This window comes from Ascaphus truei, chromosome 3 (genome assembly GCF_040206685.1).
Source record: "Ascaphus truei isolate aAscTru1 chromosome 3, aAscTru1.hap1, whole genome shotgun sequence".
NCBI lineage: Eukaryota > Metazoa > Chordata > Amphibia > Anura > Ascaphidae > Ascaphus > Ascaphus truei.
This window is the reverse complement of record NC_134485.1, coordinates 120007652-120031428: the sequence shown is the minus strand read 5'-3', so window position 1 is coordinate 120031428 and position 23777 is coordinate 120007652. Positions and strand designations below refer to the sequence as shown.

Genomic DNA, 23777 nt, shown 5'->3' with positions numbered 1-23777 from the left:
CGCAGCCACAATCAGCTGACCCACAGACAGTAAACTAAAATACTCCTGCTATATACGATAGAATCTTCATACGAGCATCCTGCCCTCTGATATATAGAAGCCTGGTAAATAAGCAGCTTTCCAATTGCCTCTAACCATTCATATAGGGATTTCCTCTTTCCCATACACCCTCAGAACAGAGCGCCAGACCCAGTGACCGCTCTGCGTTCAGTTTGAGCTATCGCCTCTGTCGCAGTACTGATGAGGAAGAACAACAACTTCAATATCTAATTCAAAAGTCTATATGAACGACCCAATACAGCTTAGTCACCAGACTGATATCTCCTTTACAGCCAGAGCACAGCAGCAGTGACTCCTCTACCTGTAACTACCCACTAAGTAGGGACAGTAGACAATCACTTTGTCGACCATTCTGTGATCAGTTCAAGCTATCTCGCTCATTACATTACTGAACAGGCCGAATAGCAACTTCAATATTACATAAAAGTATATAGAAACTGCCCAAGCAGTGACTCAAACCAGCTTATTTACTATTGTCATCAGACTGGTATTTCCTATACAGCCAGAGCTCAGGAGCAGTGACTACCTGTACCTGTAATTACTCACTATGTAGGGACAGTATACAAAGACATTGTTCCTATTAACCCCATATAGGAAGCAATTTAGCTTTCCAGGGCTATAGATCATATAAGGCCGGTTCTATACTGCGCACGCGCGGCAGTTTTAGTTGGCTGAGGTTAGTCAGCCTTTCTATAATGGTGCCGCGCGCGCACGGTTGTGAGAGTGGAATCGCCCGACAGGGGAGAGGATGAAGAAAAGAAAGAATTTGCGCCGCTACAGCCGCTGAAATGTATGTATATGTGTGCGTATATATGTGTGAATGTGTGTATATGTATATGTGCGAGTGTGTGTGTGTGTATGTATAATGTTATAAAAAAATGTATTCAAGTATTTATTTATTTTGAAACTTATTTAAACACACACCTATACATAACAAATACATACAGTACCTCACTCACTCACAGCATACACACAAAAAGCGTGCGTCACGTGCACGCGCGTTCACACAGGCACGTGCGCACGGCCGCACACACTATGGAACGGCCCTAAGACTACCTTATCTTATGCTTCACACTCTTCACACTTAAGGCCTCGTTCAGGGTGCAGGCTTCGGAGGGAGGGCGTGCTGCCGTGCGAGCTGCCGTGGGACACAAAGTATTCAAATTGAATACTGGTTGTCAGGGTAGCAGCTGCCCTGTCTCCGAAGCCAGGAGTTGACGCTGGCTACAGTTTCAATAAACGAAAAAATCGTTTTTTGAAGCTGCAGCAGCGTCACTGGGACCTAGGCAGCCAATTAAATCATTCTTGAGAATGATTTCATGACTGCAACTTGGATCCCTAACCTGCCGTCTGTAGCTCCGCCCCCTCCCCGCTCCTCAACTCCTGAAACAGTCTGCTGGGGATGAACACACATCGCCCAGCAAACATAACGCCCTCCCTCCAACTCCTGCCTCTTGCACCCTGAACGAGGCCTAAAGGGCAGAGAAACAGCCTAGCAACAAAGATGGAACACGCAGAGACCTTCTAAGCAGAGATTTCACACAGCCAATTTAGTGATGCCACTAGGCAGTTATACCTGAACAGTCTCTCCATCATGCCTCCTTGTGGCTGAATCACCACTGTGTAACGTGTTGCAACTTTGCACATATTACCATCAGTACAACCGTGATCTGTGTATCCAGTTAAAAAAATATGTTAACCTCCATTTTATTTTATCCTTGTTTTTTACCGCAAACACATGGATAACTGTTGATATAATTTTTGCTACAGTTATTTAAACTAACATAGGTCACACCCTTGTTTGTAATTATCCTGCTTGCCTATATTCTGATCCACACTTTCTCTCCCTCTCCCCCCCTTTCCCTCCCCCCCCCCACCCCCCCACAGCATCCCTCACCCTCCACACCTTTCCTTGTCACCTTCCCCTGGCTTCAAACACTTTTAACAGTCCAGTTGCGATAGTACAGAATAAATGAGTTCATCAGTATTAGGTGATACCTTTTTTATTGGACTAACAATTTATGTCATAGGACAAGCTCTCGAGAGTTCTCCTCTCTTCTTCAGGTCTAGCAATACTGATATACACAGGAATCTATGGCTAAAACAGTGTAGAGAGGGGAAAAAAACAGATATGTACTGTAGATAAGGTAGGGTGTTAAAAGTGTTTGAAGCCAGGGGAGGGTGACAAGGAAAGGTGTGAAGGGGGAGGGGGAGGGGTGCTTTGGTGGGGGGAGGGGGGAGAGAAAGTGTGGATAAGAATAGAGGCAAGCAGGATAATTACAAACAATTTTGATAGTGTGAGAAAACCCATGTCCACATTGAGTCCTTTGATTTTGGTGTCAAAGAGTCTTATCATTCTGAGTTAAAATGTTTTCCGTTCTTGGATGCCTTGGGTAACCAAAGGACTTAATGCGGACATGAGTTTTCTCACACCCTTGTTTGTAATTATCCTGCTTGCCTCTATTCTGATCCACACTTTCTCAAAAGTATTGATGCCAAATATCGCTAGTATCGAAAGAAACAAGCAAACTATGAAATTAGCATAAAAATGAGTAAATGAGTAAACATATCGGACACACAGGCCTCTAGAAATAAAAGTTCCTAGGGCCTACAAAGGTCTTAAAACGGCCCTGATCACATTCACCAGTTTTGGATAAAATCACTTTTGGCAATTGGCACACAGTGTCTAGTGCTCTCTGCTAGTTGATCCAAAATAATTTTCAGTGGGTTTAACTTTAAACACAGTGTCGGTAACATGAAGTTTACTTATTTATAAAATGGTTTACCAGGAAGTAATACATTTATGTTGTCGGCATTCAAGCTGCACGATTTTAGCATTTTTCTTTCAATTATTTTTTTACATTTTAAAATTCTACAGTAATAGTTGTATTGTTATTCATTGTCAAAAGACAATTGTTACTAGTTGTTGGTATTCTCGGTCAAGCTAAGGCAGCATGTCTACAGTAGGTTTATACCATCTCGCTAAGTCATGTAACTCAACATTTCCTTCTGACGTGTGATACCCAAAGCACCAGTGGAATGCAGAAGTTGACCCTGGTCCGGACCGACGGCAAATTTGGAGCCCCTATAAAACAATTTTATTTTTTCAAGGAGCTCCGCTGGCAGAACTATTCACTTTCCGCCATCTTTGAATGTTCTCACCGCTCGGGTCTCCCCAGTTGCAGGGAGCCTCACGCAGCCATCCTTCGACGCTGTTTGTGAGCGCGCCCGTATGTGCGCCCGCCCAGAAGGGTGCATGTGTTGCTGCCACTCCGATGCCGTTTCTGTATGTGCCTGCCCAGCAGTTCACACATGCAACCACCGCTCCGATGCCATTTGTGAGCAAGCCTGCGTGTGCGCCTACCAATCAGGACACTCGGCTTGGTCGCCAGGAACCGGGGGATTTGGAGTTGTGCTCTGGCTGCTGGCAGCCAAGCTTGGTGTCCTGTGCGTGTGTTCGTGGGATGAGTCGGAGCGGTGGTGCCCTGTGGCTGGGGAGATCGAGCAGTAGGGGTGGTTGAGGATGGCTGCGAGGTGACCTGCGGCGTCCCTTTTATGTTGGTGCCCTGGACAAGTGCGGGGCCAGTCTGACTCTTAATTCAACCCTGAGTTGACCACTGGGCCATCTATGACAAACCAGGGCCCTATAAGCGAATAGCCAAAACTAAGCAAATTAAGCGTAAGCTAACTCTTAATGGTGGTACATCTTCTGCAGCTTTTTACACACACAAAATGAAGCCTAAACAGGGTCCGAGTACTGTATTCATGAAAATACATTTAAACACAAGCCACAGTGGAAAAAAAAGAGAATATCAGTATGGAAAAAAAAGAGAATATCAGTATGCACCCATAAGGTACCCCCTACCCAGAAATCCACCAAGCGCTCTACTTCCCCTAACAAAAGCTCAGCTGGCACTGGCAAGAGCGGTAGTGATCGATATTGCATAGATGGCACCATCATTCTTATCATATATATATATATATATATATATATATATATATATATATATATATATATATATATATATATATATGTATATATGTATATAATGTATACCCTGTTCATTTATGTAACTGTATTTGTAACCATGTATTATTTGTCATATTAACTATGTCCAGGACATACTTGAAAACGAGAGGTAACTCTCAATGTATTACTTGCTGGTAAAACATTTTATAAATAAATAAATAAAATAAATTCTTGGAATTGTAACCTCCGGGTCAGAGGAAGAATAGCAGCGGGATGTACAATTGTGCTTGTTTGTGTTCTTAGTAGTATTAGTACAATTATTAATACTAAACCTGGGTAAATTCCTACATGACAATGGAAGTTTCTGTTTCTGAAATTTCTGTTTCTACTACACTTTCTGACACTGCAAAGCAGTGTGACTGACACTGACTGCTCTGCTCCTGTGAAGCTAGAAAAAAACAATAATAGTCTCTGTGTATATCAAGGTGACAGAGAGAGTACTGCTAATGCAATGTGGGGAGCCCTTCCAGCCAAGTGGCATATTAGGTCTAATCTGCCAGGCTCAAAAACAAAAATGACCTCTTCTACAGTCTGGAACATATTATACCCAGACAACTGCTTTGTGACTCTTTGCAGCATGTATAAGCACAGAGTCAGCAGAGGCAGGAAAAAAACTTGAGCACCTTGGCTCTTCCGCAATACCACCCCACGTGCAGAGATGTCCACACCTTGATAACCTGCAAGACCAAAAAGTGCCAGGAAGGGTTAGAGCGGGTGTTAATTTTCAAATTCCAAATTACTTTTCACCATCTTCAGAATGCTCTCCTAGAGCCACATTTACTGCTTCATTAGATAATACAGTTGCAGTAATCTCCCCTCTCCCAGAATGTTTTACTTATTTCATTGTGAGCAACTAAGCACCCTTTGTGCCAGCTTTCAAGCTACAGTACGATTTATCCTCAATGCATCAATGTACCATTTCTTTTTCAAGGTCACTGGTTTACTTTCCCCTAGAACGATGACAGGCTATAGCATTATTATTATTATAGTGCCAACATATTCTGCAGCACAGTACAGTGGGGATGAAGAGTGACATCAATTGCATAAACAATGAATGACATACAAATAAGTACAAGCAAGCGCAAATAGATAAGGAATATGAGGGCCCTGCTCCTGATAGTGTACAATTTAGAGGGAATAAGGTAAAGTGTCTGCTCATTGTGGGAAGGAGTATGCCTCAGGATAAAGTTTGATCCAGCCACACAGCTGGCTGAGGGTGTGGATGTTTGGGGATCTTAGCTAGCATCGGAACCTTGATTGGAAAACATATCTATCTCCCAGATGTTACATGCTCCCATGTGTTTTAAAACTAATCGACATGGTAGCCGTTGTCACTAGATTTATGCAACACAGAGAGACATGCGGTATTATGTATTCCCTACCAAATGGTTAATCTAAAGGATTGTTGGATGCATTCTAATGAGTTTATGTCACGGGAGACCAGGACTAACACACCAGGGATAAATTCGACGGCCAGAAACACAGAGTTTATCAAATTAATTTATTGGTAAAAGAAATATCCACAACTATTTACAGCAAATCAACACACACACATACTTACAACTGGGAAACTGGGGTTACCCTATATACATAGGTGCAGAGACCTCCCCAAAGAGATTTTCTCTGTTCTTTCTTCCCTGCAAATGTCTACTGCAGTTTCTTCCAGTTGCAGACAGCTTCTTCCAAGCTGCTTCTTCTTAAGAAATCTCTTCCAAAACTAAAATAATCTGACCTCACAGCTAACACAGAACTGATCTTATCTCATCTAGCTAGGTGTTTGCAATATGAGCGTTTGCAATATAATTGGGGGGGGTGCAACAACAAACACAGTTACTTGGGTAGATCACAGACCACTTTACAGCATTCTCAACTGAAACAAAATGAATCCCTGGTACCTGAAGTGCTGGAACAGGCTGCAGAATACATATACACATACAACATAATACAACTGTATTACTGACAGGTAGGGGTAATGGCTGGCTTGACTTTTATCAAAAGCAGTCACATTTCACCCTACTGTTACAGTGCAATCTTACTATTTCTCCCTATGAAATGTAGAGTGAAATATTCTATTTGGGCCATGACAGAATGTGTTTCCATCTAAAAAAGGAACAGAATGTGACATACAAGGATTCAATAAGGACGTATGTGGTTTTTTTTTAATCCAGGAACATGGTGCGCAAATTCCCCCATCACTAGTGTATCCCTGGATTCAATGAATTTCACGATGCAGCTGATTCACGATGTATCTTTTGAGGTACCATGATCTCGGTTCGTTCTGGATCTTTATCTATCCATGCTCCAGTTAGGGATGACAGAACAATTAAAACAATGGTTAACTAATGTTAATGTTATGCTAAGGTTGAAAGGGCCAACCAATGTCACTAAAATCAAGGTTATGCATGACAGACAGAAAATAATTGATATGATCTCTGAATGACATAGCATGCAAAGTTATCCTGGTTCAAAAGGCTTTTTGGATATAGTCTAACAGCCACTAGTGTATTAAATGTTATGATGCATCCAATCATAGCTTTATTAGTAGGTACAATAGTAATGTTTGCTATTCAATTATATTTGTATTGTAAGCTGAAGTTGTTTATCGAAAACACTACGGGCCTCATTCAGAGAAGGTTGATAAAAATTATCGCCAAGGCATTTAAAATTACGTTTTTTTGGGAGTTGCTATCACGGTATTCAGAAAGCCTCGATTACCTGTGATAGCAAAATTCCCAAAACGGGCGAGTTGCTGCCAGTGGGAGCATCGAGCCTCTGAAAAGGGCTAAACCGGCGATTCATTTCTGCTGCAGAGAGAGCTGCTCTGAGAGAGCCTCCTCTCACAGCGGAAATGTCGCCCGAAAATTATTTATTTAAATATAAATTTCTTTCAAGGAAATGTCCCGGTCACGTGACACGAGACATTTCAATGCAGAGGGATACCGGCACCCCATAAAGGGTCCTGTATCTTGGTAATCAGGGGGTCCCTGGACCTGAAACCAACGCGGTTCAGCTCCGGAGACCCCCTGCACATCTACACAATGAAAGAAATTTATATTAAAAAACATTGTAATAAACATCAATACACGCCCCCCCCCCCACTCCGCCCAAACCCATACAGTACAGTAATGGGCAAAATAACTATTATCCAGATATGGATAATAGATTATTTGCCCATTATTAAACACTGCATTAGCATACATAAATAAAGTAAATAAATACAGTTATACTTAGCACAACAGCAGGTCCCTCTGTCCTCCGTAGCAAGAAAGCATATATACATAATAAAGACATTCTAATGGCCCCTAACCCCTTAATCACTAAATCCAAGATGGCCGGCGTCACATGGTATTTCAGTCAATCAGAGTGTTGAATTGGTTCCCACGATCTGATTGGCTGAAATACCATGTGACGCCGGCTTCGTGACGTCATCTTAAAGGCAACTGAAGCACAGCCATTCTGATTGGCTAGCACCATTCCCTTTAAGTGACGTCATTTAAAAAATAAAACATTAAAGTCGGAACATGGTTTTAACAGCCAATCAGGTGGCTGTTAACCATTTTGAGGCTAAATGTGATGTCACAAGCCTTATTTAAGGCCGTGACGCCTCATTTGAGCCCAAGAAGACGACGAGACAACATCGGTTGGGATTTACCATGTGGCTTTTTGGATTGACAGATGAAGATAGAAGATAAAGAAGATCAAGAAATGGTGACAGATGAAGATAGAAGAAGGTGATTAAAGAAAGAAAAAAGAAGATTTGGGTACCTGATCCGGATCTTCATGGCGGATGACATCGGATGCTGTTGGAGGCCTCCAAGGTACGTGAGCTTCCTGTTTCCCCGGGAGACGGAGGGCCACCGCTTCTAATGGTAAGTAATATATTGAATGTTTGTAAATGTCTCTTTTTACAGGTTTAATCTTTGGATGTGTTTTTTGATTTTTTGGGGGAGGCACATTGACTGATAATATATTAATTTGTACCACTTTAGGGTACAGATTAATACATTATTATGACAATATTTGGGGGGCATTTCTGGCTTGGTATTGCTGTTGGTTTTTTTAATTTCAGTTTCTTATGTGGATGTCATTGTTTTGTTTTTTTCCTGCTTAATGGTAATACAATGTTTGCGATTGGTGTTCGTTTTTAGTTAATGTTGTATTATGTTAGCTAATGCGTTTTATGGTTATTTCAGGTATTGTTTGAATTTATTTCTTTGTACTTTAATGTTTACATTAATTCAAGAATGTTGTCGTAATTAATTGGTTTGATTGGTTAGTGTTACTATTAATTTTGAGTTGGTTTAGTAATTATTTGGTTGGATTGGTTACTTTATAAAATAATTCGGAGTTGTTTTAGGAATTAATTGTTTTGATTTGTTAATGGTTTAATTAATTCATTGTTGATGTTGTTATTGCTTGTATTCATTTGATTAGCTGGCTACTGTTTTTATTTTAGTGAAGTGTGTTTTTTTGGAGTTAAGTTATGTTTTATTATTGTTTGTCTTGTGTATTAATGTATTGTAATTAGGGTGACCATTGAGTGCTATAGAGGCTTATCATGCCCATATTATTATTATATGGGTATGATGTACCACTATACTACTCAATGGGTATAGTCAGTCCGGGGTGGGTGCTTAGGCTTCACGGATGGGTGAAAGGGGTATTAGCCCTAAGGATGGGTGTCTAGACCTTGCGGGTGGGTAGCGGTTGGGTTAACCGCTAAGGTAATGAAGGGGTTAAGTCCCCCCGCAACCCCCTCGAAAGGCCTAAACAACCACTAAGGGCCAAATTCCCCCGTCACCCACCCTCGCTAGCCACAGTAAGCCTGGCATGGGTGTTTAACCCCTTCATTGCCTTAGCGGTTAGCCGCTAAGGTAATGAAGTTGCTGTAAATGCATTTTTCCTGCATTGGATGCATGCCGGGGGGGCTCCAGTGCTGGTATTAATGGCTATCAGCTCCAGGCAGGAAAAGGGCCTGATTTTTTCTAAGTCCCGACACATCGCAGCTCATCGAGGCATCTCCCCACCAATTTACCTAAATTTTGAGGTGAATTGGATTTGGGGAGAAGATTGCCTTTTAGGGCTGCGATAGGCCGCGACAGCCGACTCACGGGTACTAGAATCACGCGAGTTTATGATCCTTCCCGAAAATGGTCGATAAGCGGCTGATCGCCGCCCAATTGGCGAGTTTTTTTTGGTCATAAAATTTTGCTGCGATACAGGCTGTTATCGAGCACTTATCGAGGCTTACTGAATACGAGTAACCATTTTGGCCGATAAGTGCTCGATAAGGGCCTTATCGACGCTTTCTGAATGAGGCCCTACAAGTCTCATCACTGACGACTAATATTGCATTTCTACTTTCTTTCATCTTTGAGATATCTACTGTCCAGTGGGAACTGGGTTTAAAAGGTTATCCAGCTAATCAGTGCTGCAATGGATATAATGTTTGTTTGGTAATTATACCATGTGAGTGTGAATTTCATAATAGGCTACTTAATAGATCCATTCTGAAGAGGTAATATTGCACTATGTGTGTCTTATTATTTCTTTTTTTGGTATCTGCACTCTCCAAGTTTGAAGATTTCCAGAGTACATGCAATGCAATGCAGTGGTTTTAAAACAGATAAGAAAATGGGCAGATGAGATTAGCCAAATGGTTCTTATTTGCCTTCAAATTGTTTGTTCCTGTCACCGGAGACCAGCACTTTTAACATCTTTTTAAACCTTCTGGGATCAATTCACTATGCAGGACAATATTATTAAATAAATTGGTCCCCTGGTGGTCCCCGTGGGAGTCCGGGGGGTCCTCGGGTGGTGTCTGTGGGTCCTCGTGTGCTGTCTGTGTGTCCCTGCTGGCCTGGCTATTATTGTGTATTTTGGGCTTTTATGTATTTTTATTAGGGTGACCATTGAGTGCTATAATGGCTTATCATGCCCATATTATATGGGTATGATGTACCACTATGCCAATCAATGGGTACAGGTTGGATATAGTGGTTCCAGGGTGAGTGGTAAGGCCTCCCGGGTGGGTAGTGGGGGAGGGGGGGTTATCCCCTTAATTACTATAGCGGTTATTAACTGCTAATGTGATTAAGGGGTTAGGGATCATAAGATTGTTTTATTTCATGTATTATTCCTGGCAATGGAGGACATGGCCCTGCAGTATGCTGATGAGGATGCCGTTCAGAATGGCAGGGGTAAGTAGAAAGGTTTATTTACATTATTTCTGCAGTCTGGCTAATGTTTGATTTAATAATGGGGCAGTGAGCTATTATCCATATCTGGATAATAGTTACTTTGCCCATTACTGTAATGTATGTGTTGGGGGTGGGGGGATGTGTATTTATTGCAATGTATGCCAATGAGGACCCCAGACACCCACGGGGACCACTCGAGGACCCCCGGGGAATACCCTCGGGGACCACCCAAGGGCCCCCAGACACCTGTTGGAGCCAACCAATGGCTCCAGACACCCATGGGGAACAAATGGATACAAAAAAGACACAGCGCACAACGCTCATAGTGCATTACAAATATTATTCACATAAACAATAAAAGGGTGAGTAATGTGCGTACATCAATTGCAATAAAATCAAGCAGTTTCGGGATATGTTACCCAACGCCTCCGGAGACCGGATTAGGTGTCCTCGCAGGGGTTAAACTGCTATCCTCGATGGTGCAGGGTCCTATTGGAGTAGGTGCACAACCTCTGCTGGTCCTTGCTCCCCTGTGCACGATTGGTCCATAGGGCAATGATAATACTTGCTATTGTGTTTCTTTGCCATGTTTTAATACTTTTTTTTCTTGTTTTAGCACATCAATCGCGTCATGGTTAACATTGTCTTTGTTAATAAAGTTTGTTTGAAGTTTTTTTTGCATATGTTTAACATTGTGAGTGACGCATGCACTTCGGGACTCTAACCCCGCCCCAGTCGCTTTCCTATTGGATAATAGAACTGATGGCTGAGCCAATGAGGCACGATCGTGGGATATTTAGACTTTACCCGAATCCACTTGATATCAGTCCCTGATGAAGAAACTTTATGTTTCGAAACGCGTAGGACATGTTTGTACTAGTGCTCTAGCTTTTTATTAGCACCCTACTGCGCAATTTGATCGTGGTCGAACGGCGCCGAATTCCTGTGGTGACGTCACGAACCAGGAAGCACTCCACACGGAGGAGAGTGCAAACGCCCAGCAGATGACCAGATTCGCTTTGCTGAAGCACTGCAGGAACCAGCAGCTCCCGGCCCAATCGTGCACAGGGGAGCAAGGACCAGCAGAGGTTGTGCACCTACTCCAATAGGACCCTGCACCATCGAGGATAGCAGTTTAACCACTGCGAGGACACCTAATCCGGTCTCCGGAGGCGTTGGGTAACATATCCCGAAACTGCTTGATTTTATTGCAATTGATGTACGCATATTACTCACCCTTTTATTGTTTATGTGAATAATATTTGTAATGCACTATGAGCGTTGTGCGCTGTGTCTTTTGCGTATCCATTTGTTAGCTCCAGGGGGATTCTGAGCCCCCCCCCCTTCATCACAGCTGCAGACGCTCAATTCTAGGTTAAGTTATTTAATTCACTTATTTTCACTTATCACGTCACGTTACAACTCAGTTGCGCACTGTTATTTCTTCTTTTCACCCATGGGGAACACTCTGGGATCCCAGACACCCGCGTGGACCACCTGGAGGCCCACGGACACCCGCGGGGACCACCCGGTGACAAAACCAGCCTCGTGTATCAATCATGTGTAAAAAAATAAATTCTGGTTTTATGTGGTGGCAAAGGGGGTGGGTTGTGTGTTGGTGTTTAGTACATATTGTAATGTTTATTGGGGGCAAAGGGGGTGAATGAAGGGTCAAGTACCTGCTTCTCACCCCCTCTGCCCTCAATAAAGAAGCTATTGTGCCTTAACCCCTTCATTGCCTTAGTGGCTATCCGCTAAGGTAATGAAGCTGCTTTAATGTAATTTTTATTCATAGTGTGCGGGAGCAGGGGGTCTCCTGAGATGAACCACTTTGATTCCAGCCTCGGGGACCCCCTGCTTCCTGAGATAAAGGTCCCGTTATGGGTTGTCGGTATCTCCTGTGCATTGAATAGGAGCTACCGGCACCCCATAACGGGGTCTGTATCTCGGGAAGCAGGGGGTCCCCGAGGCTGAAATCAATGCGGTTCTGCTTCGGACACCCCCTGATCATCTACACTTGTAATAAAATGTAAATTTAAAAACATACATTTCGGGCGAGATTTGCACAGGGAGAGGAGTCTCTCTGAGCAGCTCTCTCTGCAGCTGAAAGAAACCGCCGGGTAAAGCCTTTTCAGAGAGGCCATCTTTATGCCGCTGGTTACTCACCCGTTTTGTGAATTTTTCTATCACAGGTAATCATGGCTTTCTGAATATCGTGATAGCAACGCTCACAAAAACTTCGATTTAAATGGCCTACCGATTTTTTTATGTACCTTAGTGCATAGGCCCCAGTGTCTTTATGTACAAAAGCATTTAATGAACAAAATGATCAAAATGGAATTTTTTCTTCTTCAAAAAGTGGCAATTTTAGCAGAGTCTACTGAAGCCACTTTTAATGCAAGTAATCCATAGGTAAAGACAACCCTGGGCAATTACCCATTTGTATTAAATCCCTTAAGGAAAAAAAAGAAAATTGTGACTGGAGCGCTAAAGTGTAAATAATACTAAGTGAATCAAATAGTAACAAATATCTTTCAAATTAAGGTAGGCTGCCTAGTACCTACTGTCTAGTACAAACAGAATATAACATAGAAAAAAAGAAAACCTGGCGCCAAATGTTAAGGTAAGGGTGGGTGGCAGGAGTCACCCTGAGGACCGCATTGAGCCATTGTATGTGCAGCTTGTCTAGTACTTTCAGTTTTACTGTCAGTCACCGGCATCCAGACAACAGCCCCTGTCCCTTTAATAGCACGGGCACACTCACGCGTGTCTATTGCCGGGAGGAGAGGAGGAGGAAGGAAGGGGAACCAGCAGCGCGTGCTGTCGGGCTGTGAACCCCAGAAAGACTGCTTACACAACCGGCACGGGCCTTGTGTATACCGGAAGGGACTTCGGGCGAGAGTACCGGCGGAGCAGAGTTTACACCCTGACAGGATATTCTCCTGCGCCGAGAGGATACTGTTATAACACCGCTTGTTATCACCTTGCTTGTTGTAAGTAGGGTTTTGAATTTTCCCATCTCCGGATGACCAGCTGCCCTCCGTTGCTTCAGTGCTGTCTTTTATGACAGAGTTCATTTTATAATAAATGTTATTTTTTAGTTTTTTCACTAGGACTCTTATTGTTGCATATTGATAGTGGTAGACTGAGTTACCCAGCAGTTGTACGCTATGATTTGTGTTTGTTCTCTCTCTTTTCGTTTCATGGCCTGTCAAGCAATTGTGCAGATTCTCTGAGGATCACAGGACTTTCCATTTGAACATTTGGCGCCAGGTTTTCTTTTTTTCTAAATCCCTTAAGGAAGTTACTTTATTTTACAGAACTGGTGCCAAAGTACTGCTGTATATTATCAGCCGTGCTGGCACCCTATTTGAGAAATGGGGTAATGCATATTTAACCCTTTCACTGCGCTGCAGGCCTCTCTGGAAGTAAAGGGCTTAATGATGCATGGGCAGTTAAACCCTCCACCCTACAGTGCACTGGGGGGTCCCTGAGGTGTGGAGGGGCAATCAGGGCCTTGGGGGGGAGGGGAGGGTATAATTATGGACCATGGGGGGTGAGAGTTATGAACCTGAGAAAGGTGGTAGTTATAGTGGGGGTAGGGGGGTGGGGGGCGTGAACCTGACACTGGCTTAGTAACTGACTATACTGCCTTTGGAGAACCTTCTGGAGCCCCTTGCAAACATCTAAGGGTTTCCAGAAAACTGCTACAGGCACATACTGTGTAACATTTATGCTGGAACATTGGACAAGGGGAAGAGACTTTCTGCAATAAATACCTTTTTCTTTAAAAGAACTAGTGGACAACATAAATAAATAAGAGACAGTTGTCATTTTAATACTTCTCCCTCCCCCACCCAGGAAATGTGAGTTTCACTGCTGCAGATGCAGTTTCATCACCACAGCTTTAGCCATGTAGCCAGATTACATCACAATTAGGTGGAGAGAGGCCCAGCAACCCCCCCCCCCCCCCCACTCAGGAAATTTGAGGCATACAGTAGATTATTTTTAATATTAGAAGTGATAATGGTATTGTAAGGCAGTACAGCCCATTTATCAAAGTCTTCTGCCTGAAAAATTGCTGACAAAAAAAAGGCAGTATATTTATTAAAGCAATAAATCCTTCTGTTTTCAATTGGATCATTTTATTTTATATGTCTGGTGCTTTTTAGATAAAAAGTATTGGGACTTTTTTTCACCCCCAATTGATATCATTTAATTACTGAGGTACCCTCTTCATTTCTGAGCAATTGCGTTAATAAAAATGCTTATAAAACAAGTTATTATAAACCCCATTGTTTTTACATTTGGCTTATTTCTCTTAGTAAATTGAAAAAAATATGTTTGATCTCCTGTATGTGCTGTTGGGATTCCACCCCAAAGGTGGCTGATGCTGACATAATTATAAAGTGCATTGGACTTGAAAGATCCTTTATGGTATTTAATAGGAAGCTGTCCACACATTTGTAAGGATTACAGTTCTATGTGTAACAATATAACAATATATAATCTCTGTAGCACTTTCTGACTTCTGCTGGAGCAAGATCCTTCTCTATAGATTCTGCCTGTTCTGGCAGGTGCTCCATCCACACCTGGCTCATATGCTTTCTCTAGAGCTTGGTGCACCAGAGTATGGTTACCAGATGTTCGCTTTTATCCACACATACTCTTTTTAGGGGCTGTGACAACACCCGGGCGCATTTCTGACAAACAGGTTGCTTTTGGTTGGGCACTCTCTTGCAAGCTTCGGGTCAGGGGCATCTTCAGGGTTGACAGTGAAGGCAAGTGCCCTCCGCCTCCAGACAGAATTGCGGCCAAGGTTCATCCCGATTGGCTTCCTGCCTGTGTGAGATGAAAAAATCACTGAGGGTTCGGAAAGTGACTGTGTGTGGGGGGTTGGACTGTGCATGGGTGTTTTAATGGGGACTGTGTGTGAATAAGGGTGGGGGGAGGAGCTGAACTGTGTGTTGGGGACAATGGTGGGACTCCAAAAACAAACCCATTTGTTTGTGAGGGAAATGGCTGCTTTTCAGGAGAATATTCAGACAATTAAAAAACTATCTCAAGTTCAACAAACACCGGAGGACTGGTCTCCCACCACTTATCCCAACTGGCCCTTGTTAGAATACACTGCACTCACATCTCTCTTTGCCACTTTGTTCATCAGGGTGTTATTGATGCTGTTACAAGGAAACTTTCCTCCTCCTTTGCTCCATGCTGACGAATAATAACTCCTCCTGGATTCAAAATGTATAGCTCAGCAACATTCAGTGTGTTATGTCCTGATGATCTCACATGACCTCACAATACTGTTGACATCTGCCTAGCTAGCCATATTTTGACCAATGAGTTATGATTACTCCAGGCAAATGGCAGCAGTTAAAACTTAGCCACACCCTCCCATTCTGATGTCACTGATGACCTCACAGTGTTCTGGCCACAATTGTATGCTCAGTTGCATTCCTACTTTATGAATTAAGTAGAAATAGCCGTGTTAGTCCTGTTTCGATAGTGCAGAATAAATGAGTACTTCGGTATTAGGTGATACCTTTAATATTTGGAGTATCAATTGATGTTATATGATAATAGCACTATTCCTACTTTAATAACACTGAGCCTGGTGCTCGTAAAACATATCTGTATAAAGGGTTTTCTAAATAGACTTTAGGTGGCTGGTTAGATAAATAAGTGTAGCATAAGATAGTATTATAACCACAATATAAACCCCAACGTGGAATCCACAATATTGCAAAAAGTGTAAGTAAGCAAATCGGATAAACAGAACAATTCAATATTGGATATGTAAGGTGTCTATTAGTAAAATGAAAATAGAAATACCTTTTTTAATAGGGTAGGTAATAAACATAGTGAACTGTTGCGTGAATTAATAAAAATTGTGCGCAAAGCAGCCTCCAATAGTGCATTAAAATACTTATTAAACACATACAATAAAATAACAAGTCACACTCACGTGTGAAGGTCACTATACTAAATAGGATCCTTAGCGGTTGCATGAGAACATTCACACTGGATCATGTTAAAGGCAGATCTTATTCTCACGTGTAACTAACCTGCTGTAGACTTGCATTACATATAGAGGCTAGAGGCTGTTAAAATATTATGTGTCACTTAACACTTACTGTACATTTGTGAATGTACACAATTTTAATATAAATTTGATATAGATTGTGGTACCATTAATGGAGTAACCTTTACTCGTCCTCTCCTTCTTCGTGGATTCACGTGACAGTTCAAGGTAACGCATTCCAGTATTAGTCCTGTCTTTTGAGAAAATATAAACTGGATTGCTTTGATTGATCCGAGTTTTTTCAGGCTCTCGGGAGGCCGCTGGGTTCCAGGGACAGATAATGTGCATCCCGTTCAGGAACAAGGGCCTCCTGTCACTGTGTGACAGGCCCTATGCGTTTTGCTGAACATCACAAGGGCACTGTAAAGGTGACTAGACTATCTATGATACTATATTGTATTGGAATTAAGTGTTAACTGCTTTGATTATCTCACCATTTTTTATATTAGTTTTAAGCCTGCTCCATCTCACAGTCCACCTATAAATTGCTGGAAATTATATATATATATGAGAGATGACCTAAGCACAAATAGGGGAAAAAATAACCACAAATGGTGTAGTATATAATGTTAGATAGAGGAGCTATAAATCAGGGTAAAAGTATTAGACTCGCAGATGTCCCACTTGAATTTAAGTGTTTCAAAATCTGGCCTGATACAGGTAGTCTATTTTCTTCTTTTAGTCTTCTTAATGGTTACCTCAAACGGAAAAGCAGGACATAGTATAGATCTTATTTGTAATTTAATATGCAAATTTAGAAAAGCACTCACAATCTGGTAGATAAAAAACAGCATTTCCTGGGAACACAGCCCAGCTCGGTACAAACAGCAGACACTGGCAGAGACTCGGTTGTTAACGCCAACTCCTTGTGAATTCCTGACTCCACCTCTACTGGATGATATCACCGGGAGATACAGCTCATGCGTCTTCCTCTGCTGTTTTGCCGGCTGTGTGCTCTCTGATAGTCCAGGGATTTAACCCTATGTATACCTGTATATACAGTACATACAAATATGTATATACAATATATTCTCTTCTCCAGTCATTGGAACAACATCTGTTGATAGTGACTGATTAAATAGTTCTGTTAATGGTGTTGCCAGCACACCCCAAAGCTCTTTAACTATGTATCTCGTCTGGCGCCATTGACTTGTTCACTTTCTTTCAGTTTAAAAGTTCCATTCGGAACCTTCTCCCCTGTTAAAGCTGCTGTTCAAGCAATTTCCTACACATTTTTTTTAAATAAATCAGTTCTGTACTATGAGAAAATACTTGTAGCATTAAAAAAAAAAAGCTGTGTGTGCTGTGCACGCGCATAGTAAGTGAAACTTCTTTGACTTTTGTCACAGAAATTGTATTTGTGTTGGTGATGTTTTAATTAAAAATCAAAATACAATTTCATTGACAAAACGCAAATAAATTTGACTTAGAATGCGCGTGCTCTGCACACATCGCCTGTATTAGCTATTTGCACTAAGTGTGAATTCCTCGTGTGTGCGGGTGACTGAGTGTGCGGTTGACTGAGTGTGACTGCGACTGCGTGTGACTGCGACTGCGGGTGAGTGTGCGGGTGAGTGTGAGGGGTGACTGCATGTGCGGGTGACTGCGTGTGCGGGTGAGTGTGCGGGAGAGTGTGCGGGTGAGTGTGAGTGTGCAGGTGAGTGTGAGTGTGCAGGTGAGTGTGCAGGTGACTGTGAGTGTGTAGGTGACTGTGAGTGTGCGGGTGACTGTGAGTGTGCGGGTGACTGTGTGTGTGACTGCGTGTGACTGAGTGTGCATGTGCCTGTGAGTGTGACTGCGTGTGAGTGTGCGTGAGTGTGCGGGTGCGTGTGACTGTGCGGGTGACTGTGTGTGTGTCTGTGACTGTGCGTGTGACTGTGTGTGCGTGTGACTGTGCGTGTGCGTGTGACTGAGATGTGTTTTACAAATAGTCTCACCCTTTATATTCTGCATGAATACACCATGTTTGTAAAATTAGTACCATTATTATAGTCTCCTTTGCTCAAATAACTGTGCTCTCTCTTGCAGTCAAGCACAGCACCACTGAGGTTGTATTAGTACTGTGACCACTGCATTTTACAATCTGATATATTGCTGACTTTGTATAGATCAGATATTTCCAGTACACAGAAGAATGTTATATTTCATTTGGGTTGACAGTTGAGATTTGTCATACAGATACCTTGCTATTTCCTTAACCCTGAGTATTTACTAGCACTGAGATTTCCAGTGTTTAGTGTGTCCTGTTTGACAGTCTTTCATTGTTCTGCTGAAGGCTCATGCCAGTCTGCAAGGGCAGGGAATGCACATCCACTTCTGCCCTGTCTTGCTACTCACTGCACACACACAGAATCACTAGGATTGTGATGTTTTTCCCTCTCCCCAGCCTATTCTTCCTTTTGATATCCTTTAATGTGGACATCGTTGCCAGGTCCTCCCTCCTCCCTCCTCCCTTCCTGTCCATCGGCAATTCAGCATGTCAGCGACACACTGCTCTGCTTCCTCCCGGTTACCCTCCATGATCCCTGGGCTCCTCTCCTCTGGCCCCAGCAGCGCTCAGTCAGCGGGACACAGGGAAGGGGAGGGAGGTGAGAGGCTGAGCAGCGGCTCACTGAGTCTGATTTAAAATCCCCGCGCTTGCTACACCTTTCACTCTAGCACCGGAAGCTCTGTGGCAGCCATCTTGCTATACCCATGGCAGCTGACGTGTGGGGGTAACGGCGGCCGTTAGGAGCGGCGCCGGCGGCTATCGCCGCCGCATGTCACAGCGGGTGTGTGTGGGGGGGAGCGGTGGCTGGTAGGAGCGGCACTGGCGGCTATCGCCGCAGGTCACAGTAGATGCGGGGGGAGGAGGGGAGGAGCCGTGACGTCACTTCCGTTTCACATTTCGCCCCCAACTCTCCCGTTTTACTCCATCAGAATAGGTGCCACTAAAGATGTTTCACTTCAAAAATAAATACATTTTTAATGTATTATAATGTGACTAGCATTTTTTGTTCCTATAGCAACCATTTACAAAGTCACATCCCCTTCCTCTTCTGAAACGGGCTCTGGCACACCCCTTTTTGAGCCCTGCCCTCTCTCTCTCTAGCAGTGCACCAATTGTATCTAGTGACAGCCTGGTTGCGTGATCTTCCCCACAGAACTTTGCATCAACAGTATGGTTCTCTTCTGCTGCACTAACGGCCATTTAGTGAACTCCCGAGCTGAATCTTCACGATCGATCAAAGGAGAACAGATCGATCGACAACTTAGCTTGTAGATTGTATTGATGCACATATTGTATGGAAAAAAAATTACATATATATATATATATATATAACGGGTATTCCCCCAACCCTAATCGCAGATAGTGCATGTGAAGGGGAACCTATATGTTACCAGGTGTGGTGCGTATACCTGCAGGTTCACAGGAGGCCTGAGCCTCCGCTGATGGGAACCTGGGGTGCTTCTCTGGAACGTTTCCTCAATCAGCACCTCCACCTATGTGAGATTCTAAGACTGTAGAATGGCCCTCACATAAGAACATCCATAAAGTAACCAGCCCACACCAAAGGTTATGGCTAAAAGGGTTTACTATAGGGATCAGTAACATAACACACAGTATCATAATAGAGTATCAACAGCTCTATGCATAACAAACATACATTGGGTGCCAGGGCACCAATATCCCCTTGTACAGGCCCTTGGCCTCTCCGCCCAATAGTAACCCAACCATACAGTGCCCACAATAATTGGGTGCTCGGCACCAGCATCCCAGTGTCCTGGACCCCCACCCAGATGTACGGCAGCGCTGCTCACGTGTGTATAGTTGGTGCACTTATAGATACCTGCCTGGGCACACGTCCATGCCCGGGTGTAAAGAACTTCGAAAAGGGTCTGACGCAGGAACAGGAATCCGCCTCCGCGGTGTCCCACCTCCGTGTGAGGGGTCTCCCTCGTGGAGCGTCTCACCCTCAGAATGTCTCTTGCAGTAGAGCCTGTCTGAGCCCAGACGCAGACCGCGATCACTGCATGCAACTGGCACCGGTGATATTACATAACACTGTACTGTAGAAAGCAACCCCCCCTTGCACTGAAAGGGGCCTTTCCTGAAACTGCCAAACTAACTGCTGTGCTGCACTGCAAAGCAACACTGTCTCTTCTTGTCAGAGCACACAGCACTGCAGCTGTATCCCTGACTAGACTCACTCTCAGCTAAGGGCAGGGTCCCTACCTAAGGGGTCGTCCCTATAAACTTACCCACTAACCTAGTGGGGAGTGGGGCCTGCCTGGGCCTGGGGTGTCTGTGGCTTAGTACAGCAGAGCACTGCTCTCTGTACACTACCTTCCCCAATCTCTGTCTGGATCCAACTGACTCTCACTGCTCGCAACAATGTATATCTCTCTGCTCAGGAGAATCTCACTCTTACATTGGCTCTCTGGTGTCACCTGGGTTCCAGGCTCTTGGGCTGCTGGGAACTGTAGTCCCTGGAGAGCCTTCCTAAAATTGGGGCCGCATGCGCTAATTCGGCTGCGCGTGCGCAATGCTGTAATGGCCGCCACTGCTCTCTTCTGTGCATGTGCGACCTTGGGGAGTCCCTTCGAGCTCACTATAATGTCCGCCGCAACTCTTCTGCGCATGCGTGAACCTCCGCGCATGCACGAACGCATCCAAGATTGGGGCACCCTGTTGTGTATGCCACCGGGAGCCCCCGGTGACGCGATCTCCCCCGCAGCTCCCCGACATACCACGGGGTTCCCCATGCCCCTGCGGAGGTAAGGGGGAAGCCTTCTACATATATATTTATATATATATTAAAACGGCAGCTTGAACTGCTGCTTTAAAGGAACCGTTGAAGATTGTGATACTGCTCAAATTACAATGCAACTGCTGTCTGCACAAAAATATATAATACATGTCTGATGCGTGTACACTTTCTAAGACAGAAGAGATGACATTACACATTTGTGTCCTTATCCTCAATATCCTGCTGTTAAAAATGAATATTTTGTGCAAGTCTGCAATTGAAATTCCTGTCTCACAATATAAAGTTAGATGCAAGTATCATAGAGAGAGATTCAAGTGAAGTTGAAAAATTCATAAACCCTTGGGCAGTGGTAGACAGCCTGCGGCTCTTTCAGTACCTACATGCGGATCACCTCACTGTGCTGCTCTTGGTTGCGGGGGAATGGGGGGGGAGAGGAGAGAGAGCCAGGCCAGCGCTGGTCTGGCTTCTTTTTGCCACCCAGCATCTCCCCAGCTGCTGGCATGCCTCCTGCACTGTCCCACACCGGGCCTGTCTCAAGCGGGCGCGTGCCGACGTCAGAGAGGCCCGGCGTGGGATAGTGCAGGAGGCATGCCAGCAGCTGGGGAGAAGCCGCGTGGCAACAAGAGGCCAGACCAGCGCTGCCCTCCCCCCAGCAAAGAGCAGCACAGTGAGGGAGAGGCAGCAACCCAGGACAGTGAGGAGAGCCAGGCCCAATGTGTGTATGTACCGTATGTGTATATGTATGTGTGTATGTGTGTATGTGTGTATATATATATATATATATATATATATATATATATATATTTGGATGGGGGTAGTGTGTGTGTGTTGGGGGGTACTGTGTTCATGTATATGAGGGGGTAGTGTGCGCACATGTATTTGGGGTGTGGAGTGTGCATGTATTTGGGGGGGGGGGGTGTGCGTGTATTGGGGGGGGGGTAGAGTGTGTCCATGTATTTGGGGAGCGGGTAGTGAATTTGTACTGTATGTATGCATTGTGTATTTGAAAATGACAACTATTTTGCACTGAAAAACAATGGGAAAAACACAAAATATAGGGATTTATTCTTGTGAGATGCATTTTATTCCCCCACATATTCCCCCCCCCCTAATTCTGATTGAAGTTTGGCGTATGTTAATGCTTATACAGTATATACCTATTAGTGTGTGTATAGTATAATGTATGTGTTTGGGGGGGAGGAGGGGTGTAATATTCATGCCTGTGTTGCAGCTCTCTTAATATTTTGGACAATTACTTTTTATTATAAAATGGCTCTTCTTCCTTGAACTGCAACCTTGGTCTGCAACCACCCCTGCCCTAGGGTCTCGGCAAAAAAAAAATAATGTAATGGTGGAGCCCAGGCAATGGGCTCCTCAGCCTGTGGGGGCACTGCCCCAAACTGAACCTTAGTGTGAGTTGTAAAGCGGTCAATTACAGCAGGAGCTTCCAAAATCACTCCCCACAATGCTTTGCATCCACAGCAGCAAGGCATTGTGGGATATGACTTTATCCATTATAGTAAATGACTGAAAGCTCTCCCAGTGATGACAGCTATACAGGCAGTCTTCGGTTATCCAACGGAATCCGTTCTGGAAGTAGCATTGAATAGTGAAACCGTTGTAAAGCGAGTCCCATGTTAATCAGTGGCGGTGAATGTTGGATAACACATTCCGGCATTGAAAAATAGCCCATAGGGTTGCATTGTAAAGCGTTGGATATGCCATTCGTTGTAAAGTGAAACGTTGGATAATGACGACTGCCTGTACCACTCATGCTGTCTGTACAAACTGAGGTGCAGTTTTGGGCCCTACCAAACGTGTTCCACCCCCTAGCTCAATTCACCATCCTGCCTGGGATCGGTCAAATAGTTCTGTTAGTAATAGTCTGATGAGTAGGCAATAAGATTTATCAATTAGGGGTTCACCAATTTTATTTTTCTAGCGGGGGGGGGGGGGGGGGGTGCACAATGTAAAAAAGATTGGGAGCTACTGGCTTAAAGTAGCTAAGTTTTAGTATTGCGATATTAATTCTCAAAGTCTGCTTCTGTGCATGTGCTTTAGCTTAGTTTATAAATGGTTTTTATGGTCCTCAACCTGGATGTTCTTTCTTGCTTTGTTCAAGAGTGGTGCAGCAGCAAACATCGTGGGGTCAGATAATTAAAGTTAACTAATCTCAGTTAATGTCACATTAGTAATAACCCTGTATCCTCAAAGGACAATAAAATAACGTTAAGTCATGTTATATCCTATGAAGAGCATAGCATTAACTATAACAGACCTTGGTAATGACCTGCAAATTATGCGAGGAAAAATAAAGTCGGTTTCTGTTTTAGGTAACATCACGTTATGAGCCCTGATTTAAACAACCTTGGAGCATCCGACCTTAGATAGTGGTAAAAACAAGGAACCATATAGGGGAGGGGGGTGTGGGGGGAGAAGAGAGGTGGAGGAGGAAATACTTTAGCAGTGATTACCAGAAGATTAATTTCATGAATGGATAGGACCTGAGTGAAAGAGCTTGTGTGGATGGATGCTTCAAAGTGAGTGAATGCATGAATGGGGATTAGACTGAGTGAAAGGGTGAATAGGGGCTTCAGAGTAGATGGCTGCTACATCGCGAGTGACATTACATGGATATACTCCAGATT

General features: G+C 43.7%; 1 long non-coding RNA gene across 1 annotated transcript; it reads right to left on the bottom strand.

Annotated features, from left to right (window-relative positions):
• Positions 1 to 14255: 14255 nt before the first annotated feature.
• On the bottom strand, positions 14256 to 17257 carry LOC142490962 (uncharacterized). The gene is made up of 3 exons (XR_012800182.1): positions 17149 to 17257; positions 15431 to 15527; positions 14256 to 15132 (listed from the first exon to the last, which is right to left on the bottom strand). It is a non-coding gene; the product is annotated as an uncharacterized LOC142490962 (long non-coding RNA).
• Positions 17258 to 23777: the final 6520 nt, after the last annotated feature.